Source organism: Hoplias malabaricus, chromosome Y (assembly GCF_029633855.1).
Source record: "Hoplias malabaricus isolate fHopMal1 chromosome Y, fHopMal1.hap1, whole genome shotgun sequence".
NCBI classification, from domain to species: domain Eukaryota; kingdom Metazoa; phylum Chordata; class Actinopteri; order Characiformes; family Erythrinidae; genus Hoplias; species Hoplias malabaricus.
The window spans coordinates 39,041,093-39,052,559 of record NC_089820.1 but is presented as its reverse complement, the minus strand read 5'-3'; the positions used below and the strand labels follow the sequence as shown (position 1 = coordinate 39,052,559).

The following is an 11,467-nucleotide window of genomic DNA, read 5'->3' as shown; positions in this document are numbered from 1 at the left end:
GAGTAGCCAACTGAGCTACCAACATGTGTTTTTGGACCATGGGAGTAAATTGGAACACCCGGAGAAAACCCACATGAACACAGGGAAAACACACCCAACTAATCACAGACAGTCATGCGGAGCAGGGTTCGAACCTACAGCTGCAGCACCCTAGATTTGTGTGACAGCAACACTACCTGTTGCAGTCCCAAGTTGAATTTTATAAAAAATTCCAAACATCATTCTGATACTCTACCATACTGAAATTAATTAATTAATTAATTCATTGTCTGTAACCGCTAATCCAGTTCAGGGTCGCAGTGGGTCCTGAGCCTACTCAGAATCACTGGGAGCAAGGCAGGAACACACCCTGGAGGGGTCGCCAGTCCTTCGCAGGGTGACACACACTCATGCATTCACACCTATGGACACTTTTGAGTCACCAATCCACCTAACAACATGTGTTTTTGGACCTTGGAAGGAAACCTGAACACCTGGAGGAAACCCCCGTGGACACAGGAAAAACACACCAAACTACTCACAGTCACCTGCCGCTCCAGGACCCTAGAGCTGTGTGACAGCGACAGTACCTGCAGCACCATCGTGCTGCCCCAAGCTGCAATGTTAAGAAACCAAAATGCAGTGTGTTCAAAACATTATTCTGATGCCATATTGACATAACATAACAAAATTCAGTTGTGAGATACCATGACCAAAATGTAAAATTATAGAATAAGAAATCATCAAAATCATTTAAAATTAGTTTTAAGAGATCAAAAACTACTGAGATGTTCTTAAGTGGGCAATAATCTGAGCGGTCCAGTGGTGGACCAGCAGTGGCCTACCATCAGTGGGTTACCAACATTTTCAAGCCATTTGACAGGTATATGCTTGCCGTCTTAAGAATACAAAACACACTATAAATAAATGCTGTAGCGAGTTTGCTACTGTATTGTAATGTATTTTTGAATACAGTATTTTACTGTGTATTGTAATGTATCTTGGGTAACAGACTGGAAGCAGCAATGAAGCTAGCTTTACAGTATTTCACTGTATTGTGAGCTGGGGAGGCTGAGGACTGCAAATGGCATCTAAAGGTGAGTAACTTATTTACACCATTTATTTATCACTTATTTTATTGTTTTGACAACGTAAATATAGCTTAGTTCCAAAATTACATTCGTAATTACATTAGTTCCAAAATACCCCCCCCCCCCCCTGGGCAATGGTACAATTTATTTTTGTAACGTCAGTTGTAGGCCTCACTACAAAACAAAACCAGAACAGGACAAGTGAATACTTTTCGTCCAAATGAAAAAAGAGAAAGAATTGTGTTTTTTCATTTCGTTACACCGCTACCCTGAAATGGACAAGCTTAAAAGATGATGATGATAATGATGATGATTTGTGTTAATATTGTTTTATTTTATTTAAATTATTTTGTTGAGGGTGGGGCGGTTAGCGAGAACGGGCTAACGGTTCCCTGGGGGCGGGGTGACGAGAACAGAGACGGAGAGAAAGAGACAAAACGTATTCAGAGGCTGCAAGCGTCGTTGTACTTTAGGGACTTTGGAACAAAAGTAATGAGTAAATGTATGTTTTAATCATACAGCTCTAAACGTTTCCAACCACATTGTCTTGGTACTGCTTTTTAGCAAGATAGATGGTGCTAGTTATGATAGCCGCGAACATTTAACCAGATAACTACTGTGGAATTTGCACACTTGTTTGCTCCCAAAAAATGTTAATGTTTTATCGTCGCAGATATCGTCAACTGGCGTTTCCCCCCCTCAAATTAGTCCGTTGGAGGGGATTGAAGCCGGAGACATCACCAGTTTTGTGACGGCTTACAAGCAGGAGGCTGAGGGAAAGGTAGGAGAGAAGAGGCGGGAAGAAAAGAAAGAGAGGGTTCTGCTCCATTGAAACAGGCTGCCGGTGAAAGGACGGGTCAGTCGTAGCATTATTTATTTATATTTAGCATAGTAGAGAACGATAATTTGACTGTACAAACAATTGTAAACTCAAAGTCCAGTTTTGGGCTTCTTGCGGGTACTATTCGAGTTTTAGTTAGCTAGCAGAGTAATGCTTTTTAAAGAAGAGAACGGAGGGAAATATAAACATAGAGATGGACAGGGATTCTGGTCATTGATATTGGTCAGTTTGGTAAAATTAGCTACGTTCATTATAACAGAGAATTGTAAACGTAGATGTTGTAGACATTGTAAACATGTAATGTTAGCTACAGACAAACTCCATTCCAGATTATTAGCTAATATATATTTGGAGTGTCAGGTGTGAATGAGGTGCAAGATGGGGGGAGTGAAATAGATTTTACTTTGTGCTGTGTTGAGAATTATAGGCTACTGTATTTTGCTGCAGAATTTTGAGCTCTATTCTACGGAGCCCCTAAAGGGACTGGGGGAAAAAAAAAAGACTATTGATTTTGCGTTCCCTCGCAAATACATTGCGCTCCTTTGCAAATGTTTTATGATACACAATTGTCTTTGTGGCTCAGTCAACACATCAGGACACTGCAGTTTCCAGTGAAATCCAGCCACTTGAAACAGATATATATGTATTTATTTATCTCTACTAACACACAGTTTCGTTGCCAGTGCGACGTCTGTAAGGAATACATCTGTATACATCTGTAAGGAACTGCCTAACATCAGAAGTTGTCAGCAACAGGTTTATATATGTTATGTAGCATCCTGAAAGTTCTAGTCAGAACGCCGTATTTCCATAGTAACAGTTGTATGAGACGTAGGCTGCTTCATGAAAGAAAGAAAAAGTGTGGAAGGCTGTGTTTTTTTTTATTGTTATTGACTGGGGTAGGGGTCAAGCTAAGAATGTTAATTAAAAACCTTAACAAGCAAAGACTTTTAAAAATCCAGTCATTCAATAACAAGATGGAGGGTGTAAGGCGCAACACAGAGATCTCAGGGCACACTGCGGGCTAATTTTTACAGAGGCTCAGCGCGCTGACTCCAGACACGGCTGTGGAGCTAGAGCCGGTCGCTACACCATGCATTTCGTTTTATCTGGAAAATGTTGTTTTTTGTTTTTTGTTTTTTTTTTTTAAATAAAGCTGCAGTAAAAACAGGATACCCTTTTCTGACTGACCTTTACACACATTACTCCAGTACACTACCAATAGCTACACATTTATTTAGGTGTTCATTCTCCTTTCTCTCCCACTGATTGGAAACTGTTATTATTATTATACTTATATAGCGCCTTTCTAGACACCCAAGGATGCTTTACAATCTACACTGCTCAGAACGCTCAATTCACACACACACAGGCGAGAAGCGGCAGCCAAACGCGCACAGCGTACTCTCAACCAGAAACGACCGTCCACCTGGAGGACTGCATCGGGCACTAGGGTTTAACCCAGGACAGAGCGCCAATCCATATCTGGGCTCACACATACAGACATTCATTCACACACCAGGACAGTTATTAGAGAAGCCAATTCACCTACCCTCCATGTTTTTGGACTGTGGGAGGAAACCGGAGCCCCCGGAGGAAACCCACGCAGACACGGGGAGAACATGGAAACTCCACCCAGATGGGACTTGAACCCAAGATCCCAGCGCTGGGAGGCGAACGTGCTAACCACCAAGCCACCGTGCTTGGTGCTAATACTGTTCACGTAACCTTTGTCCATGCGCTTGCACTTTAAATTCTTTCATCCTCTTTGCTAAGCAATTAACAACACAGCATCAAACGTTTCAGTTGGCACTCCCCAATAACATATCCATGTTCTTTGTTGAGAAGAAATGCTATGTCTTTATATTTCAGTCCAAGATCAAAGTAAATTTCAACGAGCTGCTCCATAGTTCACCTGACACGCACAGCAAGCACATAATCAACAGCAAGCACAGTACTACGGAGCCCACAAAGTATTTGCGAGGTAACGCAATTGTGTTTGCGAAGGAACGCCAAAGTCTTTTTTCCCCAGTCCCTTTAGGGGCTCCGTAACAAAGACAATTGTGTATCATAAAACATTTGCAAAGGAGCGCAATGTATTTGCGAGGGAATGCAATAATGTTTGCAAGGGAACACAAAATCAATAGTCTTTTTTTAATTTTTCCCCCAGTCCCTTTAGGGGCTCCATACCATTCCAAATCTGATTTGAGACTCCCATTTTTGTTATTTAGTTTATATAGAGTGTACATTTTAATTGTTTATCAGAGTTTAAGAGTATTGCATTTAAAGTGTCTAAATACTAAATGTTGGCTACCAGTTCTGTGATCACAAATGTAGTGTGTTGGTTTTTGTAATGCATATGAAATGACATCTTATATCTCTGTACTAAATGTTTTAAATGTGGAGAGTCTCGTCGTGCCATGACTTTCAGGAAGTTGGCTGCATTTAAGGCTCACATTTACAGGTATCATTAAAACAGGAAAACTGAAACTAGACCTAGGCTATATCATATAGGTTTTAATTTGACATGTCATTGAAAACTGCAATGGTAAATGTTGAAGACTTAAAATAATTTATATTCTCATCATTTAGGCAAGTGCCACAGTTGCTGATTTTGAAACCCTTAACCTGCTTGTGAGTCCTCAGATGTTTATTCTGGGTATGTATATATAATTGCAAGATACTCCAGAATGACAAAAGTTTAACATTTGAATTAATTACAGTGGAATTTTTGACCAATGCAAGATATTTGCTGACAGTGGAAGGACAAGTGACCTATGTTTGCTCAAGCCTCCATTAATTTCTGGAAAGGCAGCCCTATTCACCTTGTACTAAAATTTCAATTTCCAATATCGACAGGAAATTTCTTTCTTTCTCTCTCTCTACTTGTTTACTTCCTTCTCTGAATTAAACTAGCCTCTATTTAATGTTATCTTACCTGTAATTAAAAGTATTATTATATATAAAAACCTTGAAATATGATAACTTTACTGATGCAGAAACCCCATGTATGAAAATGGATTAAAAAATTCTAAAATTATCTGAAGGTAATTGCTTTTTAATATTTTGACCCGTTTCTGTTGGATAATTCTTTATGAAATTATTATGAAGGGCAGTTACTGTTTACTGTCATTCATTCATCTGTTGCAACCATTTAATTCTAATCAGGGTCATTGTGGGAATTATTTGATGCAGTTGAAATTTGTGCTTTTGATATGTGAAATTAAAAGTCAAATACAGGATTTTCTGATTACTATGATACATTGAAATATTGCATAGCATATCAGTATACATGACTTTTAGATCAGGTATCAAATTGAAATTGCAGTACTTTTGAAAAAAATGGTTTTGTTGAGTTCATATTAATATCTATCCTCAGTCTTCACTACAAAAAGTGTGAGCAAGCGACAACTAGGGCTGGGCGATATGACCAAAAATTCATATCTCGATATGCCTAAAAGAAATGGAGATATATGATACGAAATGACACTATGAAAGCCATAACAAAATACAATGTCAAAGTATTAGTGTTTATTTTTAGCACCAAATAGGACATGCTGCATTATCTAACTGTAATTATTAATGTAATTCACCCTTTACCTCACTCATTTGCTCTGATTACTTGCAGAAAAATAAAAATAAACATAGCACAAAAAGTAAGAAAATTTTTGTCTGGTTGATTATTTCTTTGTTGTAACAGTGCTTCTTGCCAATAAACCTTATACCATTACTGTCAATTTCTCTTTTAAATGGTGCTACATTTGTAAGAAACATGCTTTTGTGAGATGAGCAGTAGAGCTGAGTATGTGGATTGCACCAGTGAAAAATTTGTCAAATACTCACTGCCAGTGCCAAACAGCTTATTTTGTGTGATGGTGTGATGTGGCATCTCCTTCACTTGAAAAATGAGGTTTATCGTCATTGCAAGCAATCTCAATGCAGAAAAAGATATTGAGATGAAATTCTACAACCAGTGGCAATCCCATATCTCCACAGTCTGGGACCAAACTCTAACCTCCAAAATGACAACACTTGCCCCCACAGAGCGGTGTTTATCAGAGACTACCTCCAGAATTTGGTAGTGGAGAGGATGGAATGGCCTGCTAGCTCCTGACCTCAACCCCAATGAACACTTGTGGGATCAGCTTGGGAGTGCTGTTCATGCCACAGTGACCAACACAACCACATGTGTGACCAGCAGTGTGTAACCAGGATGGTGACCATCATGAAGAGAAAGTCCTGGGCTGTTTTGGCTGTTTATGGTTCTTCCACACGCTACTGAAGCTCCTATTTGTTAAAAGAATACATTGTTAAATTGCCAATATGTCTTGTTTCTTCAAACTTCAGTCAGCCAGTCACAACTCACCAAACGAGTCAATGGCAGAATAAGCTCTTTGGCATTGGCAGAGAGGATTGGGCTAATGTTTCATTGGCACAACCCACATACTCATTTCTACTGCTCATCCCACAAATGCATGTTCCTTATAAATGTGGCACCATTTCAAAGGGAAATTAACATGATTCCAACAGTATAAGATTTATTGCCAAGAAACATTGTTACAACAAAGATATAATATACCAAACAAAAATATCCTTATTTTTGTGCTATGTTTAGTTTTAAAAATTGTCTTGCCCATGATGTCATCTGATCTTCCCCTTACTGTATCCTCTTGTGTACAAAATTTTTATTGCAACTTTTTTGTACCTTTATTTCCACATGCTATGTTACTAACTGTGGAATTTTTATTTTTATAGACGCCTCATTGGTACAAATCCCCAGGGGTGGTCAACGTAGAGAGCAACCAAGAAGTCCTGGACCATGCATCCGTGTGTATCCTTGCTTTAAAGAAACTGATGGACTTTGAATTAAATTTTATTTACAAACCGGATTCCAAAAAAGTTGGGACACTAAACAAATTGTGAATAAAAACTGAATGCAATGATGTGGAGATGGCAAATGTCAATATTTTATTTTTAATAGAACATAGATGACAGATCAAAAGTTTAATCTGAGTAAATGTAACATTTAAAAAAAAATATATGTTCATTCAAAATTTCACAGTGTCAACAAATCCCAACAAAGTTGGGACAAGTAGCAATAAGTGGCAAAAAGGAGGAAATTGAGCATATAACGAACAGCTGGAAGACCAATTAACAATAATTAGGTCAATTGACAACCTGATTGGGTATAAAAAGAGCTTCTCAGGGTGTCAGTGTCTCTCTGAAGCCAAGATGGTAAGAGGATCACCAATTCCACCATTGTTGCGCAGAAAGATGTTTGTTGTGCAGCGATACCAGAATGGTGTTACCCAGCGTAAAAAAGCAGAGATTTTTAAGTTATCATCAACCGTGCATAACATCATCAAAAGATTCAGAGAATCTGGAACAATTGCTGTGCATAAGGGTCAAGGCCATAAAACTCTACTGGATGCTTGTGATCTCCGGGCCCTTAAACATCACTGCACCTTGAACAGGAATGCCACTGTCAAGGAAATAAAAGAATGGGCTCAGAAATACTTCCAGAGAGCATTGTCAGTGAACACAATCCGCCGTTGCCAGCTGAAACTCTACAGTGCAAAGAGGAAGCCATTTCTAAGCAAGCTCCACAAGCTCAGACATTTGCACTGGGCCAGGGGTCTTTTAAAATGGAGTGTGGCAAAATGGAAGACTGTTCTGTGGTCAGATGAGTCACGATTTGAAGTTCTTTATGGAACACTGGGACGCCATGTCATCCGGACCAGAGAGGACAGGATAACCCAAGTTGTTATCAACGCTCCATTCAGAAGCCTGCATCACTGATGGTATGGGGTTGCATGAGTGCTTGTGGCATGGGCAGCTTGCGTGTCTGAAAAGGCACCATTAATGCAGAGAACTATGTTCAGGTTCAAAACATATGTTCAAAACATATGCTCAAAACATATGCTCCCATCTAGACGTCATCTCTTTCAGGGAAGACCCTGCATTTTTCAACAAGATAACGCCAGACCACATTCTGCAGCAATCACATCATCATGGCTACGTAGGAGAAGGATCCAGGTACTGAAATGGCCAGCCTGCAGTCCAGATCTTTCACCTATAGAGAGCATTTGGCGCATCATAAAGAGGAAGGTGTGACAAAGAAGGCCCAAGAGGCCTGTATTAGACATGAATGGGAGAGCATTCCTATTTCTAAACTTGAGAAACTGGTCTCCTCTGTCCCCAGACATCTTTTGAGTGTTGTAAGAAGAAGGGGGGATGCCACACAGTGGTAAAAAATGGCCTTGTCCCAACTTTTTTGGGATTTGTTGATGCCATGAAATTTTGAAACAACATATTTTTCCCTTAAAATGATACATTATCTCAGTTTAAACTTTTGATCTGTGATTTGTGTTATATTCTGAATAAAATATTAGATGTTGGCACCTCCAAATCATTGCATTCAGTTTTTATTCACAATTTGTTTAGTGTCCCAACTTTTTTGGAATCCGGTTTGTATTTAAAGGGTCATGTTCAACACAAAACTGACTCTAAGTCAGTAACATGTTGGGTTCATTGATGATATTTGAAATACAAAGTTTTAGCAATCCAGATTACATATTTTTTATTACATTTTTCATGATGTTTTATGGTCACTATTTGTGTTGTCTGGTAAGATCAAAAGTCATTTGATATAACGTAATGTTTTACTATAAAGATTTGGGCACCTTTCTTGTAATTCATCAAGGCAATAATGTAATTGGATATTGTGAAGTATTTTTGGTTAGGAAAAAAAAAAGCAAATATCATAAGGGGCAAAAATATTAAGTTCAAGTAAAAAAATAAATGATTTGAACATGTTATGTAGTACTTGAAATTTGTCCACATTTTGCATATATTCAGTTTTAATAAAGCGTGTTACTGATTTTAATTCTGAATGTAGATTTGGACTTCTTTTGTGTATGTTATGGTTATAGTATTTTTAAAGTATTCATGCTTGGCAGACTTGATTTTTTTTTATTTAATAGTAACACTATAATCTTAATACAAAAATATTACATGCTGGTATTGTTCAGTATATATAAAGAATTGAATGTAATTTAGAAACTGTTTGTAATTAGTGTTCCTCTGTAAAAAGGTATTGTTTCTGAAAAAAGGCAGTAAATGGCTGGCAATTCTGCTGAAAATATTACTGTACATTTAAATATTTAGAGTAAAACATTGTATTATGCAATTACAGTAGTATTCTGTAAATTTTAAATACAATCTTGTTCCTGTACAAATGCAGTAATTGGCTGGAAACTCTGTTGCCAGGTATTTACTGTAAATCCCAATATTTACAGTTAAGTTTTATTCATTTACAGTAGTATTTTGTAAAGTTGAAATACATTAATGTTCCTGTAAAAATACAGTAATAGTCTGGGAGCTCAGCTGACAGTTATTTACTGTAAATCAGTTTTTACAGTAAAGTATTGTATTATTTAATTACAGTAGTATGCTGTAAATGTGAAATACGGTAGTGTTGAGGCTCTATGTCACACCAGTGTTGGGTTTAGACGTCGACCCGATTTTTCATTAAAACTAAAACAACATTGGAGCTTGACGTCACCCAAATGTTAATTTTTGAGTAATATCTGACTTTGATTACTAACCATAATTCAATGTCTAAACTACATTGAGTCTTGATGTCACACCAATGTTGGGATTTGACGTCAACCCGAATTTTCATTTCCAACTAAAATTCAACATCTATACAACATTGGAGCATGACATCATCCTGACGTTAAATTTTGAGTAATATCTGACTTTGATTACTAAACATACTTCAACGTCTAACCAATGTTGGTTCTTGATGTCACATCAATGTTGGGTTTAGATGTCAACCCGATTTTCATTTCCAACTAAAAATCAACATCTACACAACGTTGGAGTTTGACGTCATCCTGACGTAAATTTTTGAGTAATATCTGACTTTGATTACTAACCATATTTCAACGTCTAACCAATGTTGAGTCTTGACGTCACATCAATGTTGGGTTTAGACGTCAACCCGATTTTCATTTCCAACTAAAAATCAACATCTACACAACGTTGGAGTTTGACGTCATCCTGACGTAAATTTTTGAGTAATATCTGACTTTGATTACTAACCATATTTCAACGTCTAACCAACGTTGAGTCTTGACGTCACATCAATTTTGGGTTTAGACGTCAACCCGATTTTCATTTCCAACTAAAAATCAACATCTACACAACGTTGGAGTTTGACGTCATCCTGACGTTAATTTTTGAGTAATATCTGACTTTGATTACTAACCATATTTCAACGTCTAACCAACGTTGAGTCTTGACATCACATCAATGTTGGGTTCAACCCGATTTTCATTTCCAACTAAAAATCAATGTCTGTCCAACGTTGAAAATTGTTGTCAAGGCAACATCGGGCTATGACGTCAACCCGATTTCATTTCCAACAAAAATTCAACGTCTGTCCAACGTTGAAGCTTGTTGTCAAGGCAACGTTGGGTTTAGACGTCAACCCGATTTTCATTTCCAACTAAAACTCAACGTCTGTCCAACGTTAGAGACCAACGCCTTTCTGACGTCAAATTGACGTCCTGTGCCTGCTGGGTACCCTTTCCTGACAATACTGCAATTTTTTCTGAGAGACTTTGTGCACTTTCTCTGTCAGCGTCTGTAACAAAGTAATTGAATCCTTAAGACATGTTTCCTCATCTGGTGCACAGAGAAGAATATCGTCCATGTATTGAATGACAGTACTTTTTAACTTCTGATCTACCCCAACTAAATCATCTTTCAATACTTTATTGAAAATGTGAGGACTATGTTTATATCCCTGTGGTAATCTCTTATACTCATAGAATTGTCCCTTGTATGTGAACCCAAATAAACCCTGACTTTCTACACTTAGTGGAACACTAAAAAATGCACCACATAAATCTAATACTGTAAAATACTTTGCATCCAGAGGAATTTGGGCTAACAAAACAGGTGGATCTGGCACTTCTGCTGGAAAGTCTGCTACTACTTCATTTACTGCTCTCAAATCATGTACTAAACGATAAGAGTTATCTGGCTTCTTCACAGGCAACAAAGGTGTATTACTCTGCGGATTCTGTGTTATCTTCAGAACATCTGCCTTCACAAGACCTTCAATTTGTGGTTCAATCCCTTTGATTGCTTCTTCATTCAAAGGATACTGAGGCTTCCACGTAGGTTTTGTTCCTGGTCGGAGTTCAACTTTCACTGGTTGAGCTGACTTCACAAATCCAATGTCAGTGCTATGTTGTGACCATAAACATTTTGGAACACATCGCAGCATTTCCTCTTTCAAAGAGTTTGAATTCATCTTCTCATTGTAAAGTGATTCATGTGTCATCCTGACGACTTGTGGCTGTCCTTGTCCTTGAGCAGTAATCATAATCTTAATAAATCGCTGATCTTCACTCCTCCAGATGGGAAGATTCTCTTTAAGCAGTTTAAAGACAACTTCTTCTGCTTCTGCCATCATTTCACCTATTTGTTTCTGCTCACAATCTTCAGACACCAGTAAAGTCACATGTGGTACACTTTTTCCCAT

General features: G+C 38.0%; 1 long non-coding RNA gene across 3 annotated transcripts; it reads left to right on the top strand.

Annotated features, from left to right (window-relative positions):
* Positions 1-938: 938 nt before the first annotated feature.
* Positions 939-9,149, top strand: LOC136679407 (uncharacterized). Of its 3 annotated transcripts, none has more exons than XR_010796549.1 (4): positions 939-1,076; positions 1,744-1,926; positions 4,504-4,570; positions 6,667-9,149. It is a non-coding gene; the product is annotated as an uncharacterized lncRNA (long non-coding RNA). The 3 variants fall into 3 exon arrangements; XR_010796550.1 differs by lacking the exon at positions 939-1,076 and adding an exon at positions 1,517-1,572; XR_010796551.1 differs by lacking the exons at positions 939-1,076; positions 1,744-1,926 and adding an exon at positions 3,968-4,375.
* The last annotated feature ends 2,318 nt before the right edge of the window (positions 9,150-11,467 follow it).